Genomic DNA, 1,039 nt, shown 5'->3' on the forward strand with positions numbered 1-1,039 from the left:
GTCTACAGCCATGCCACTCTGATCCAGCCCGATCCCATCTGATCTTGGAAGCTAAGCAGGGTCGGGCCTGGTTAGTACTTGGATAGGAGACCACCTAGGAAGACCAGGTGCTGTAGGCATACAAAATAAAAATAAAAAATAGGGGATTGTAAGCTGACAAGATCCTTGCAATCTGTAGGGTCAACCAAGGGTTGCCTTGCCTAAAAAAAAATTTAAAAAAATTAAAAATAAAATAAAAAGAAAGGAATAAGCATTCAGGAAGAAATTGTGTCTAGAAGCATCTAAATTTCTTCATGTTAAATGAGAGCTCTAATACCAACGACATCTATTTTGTAAGATTGTTGTGAGGTTCAATGAAAATGTGTTGTGAAATTTGTTAACCGAAAGTTATTTTTTTAACTTTATTGAGAAATAATTAATAGATATCATTGCACATATTTAAAGTACACAATGTGATAATCTGATATGCATATACACTGTAGAATGATTACCAAGATTAAGATAATTGACATATCCATCGCCTCACATAATTGGCGTAGATAACTCTTTTAGTTTGTGTGGTGAAGATAATTAGATCTACTCTCAGCAGCTTCCCAGTATACAATATCATATTATTACTACGTGCATGAATCTAGAAGATATTATGCTAAGTGAAATAAGCCAGAAAGAGAAAGACAAATACTGTATGGTATAACTTACATGTGGAATCCAAAAAAAAAAAAACTGATTTCACAGAACAGAAAATTACGTGGTTACCAGGGACTGGGGTGAGGGGGAAATGGGATAATGTAGGTCAGAAGTCACACATTTTCAGTTATAAGAAGAATAAGTTCTGAGGCTCAAATGTGTGACTGTGATTAATGATATGATATTGTATACATGAACTGAAATTGTTGTATACATTATCTGAATTGTTGTTTGAACATTTGGTTATTCATTTGACGTGTAAGTTAGATTGTGGCTGAGAAAGCAGAAGCAACCTCGGTATTTACTGTAGAAATGAGGTTTAGTGTAGGGAACCTGCAAGGGCTGAACTTGA

General features: G+C 34.8%; 1 pseudogene; it reads left to right on the forward strand.

Annotated features, from left to right (window-relative positions):
- On the forward strand, positions 1-119 carry LOC111738703 (annotated as a pseudogene).
- The last annotated feature ends 920 nt before the right edge of the window (positions 120-1,039 follow it).

This window comes from Pteropus vampyrus, unplaced genomic scaffold, assembly GCF_000151845.1.
Source record: "Pteropus vampyrus isolate Shadow unplaced genomic scaffold, Pvam_2.0 Scaffold42, whole genome shotgun sequence".
In the NCBI taxonomy this organism is placed as follows: domain Eukaryota; kingdom Metazoa; phylum Chordata; class Mammalia; order Chiroptera; family Pteropodidae; genus Pteropus; species Pteropus vampyrus.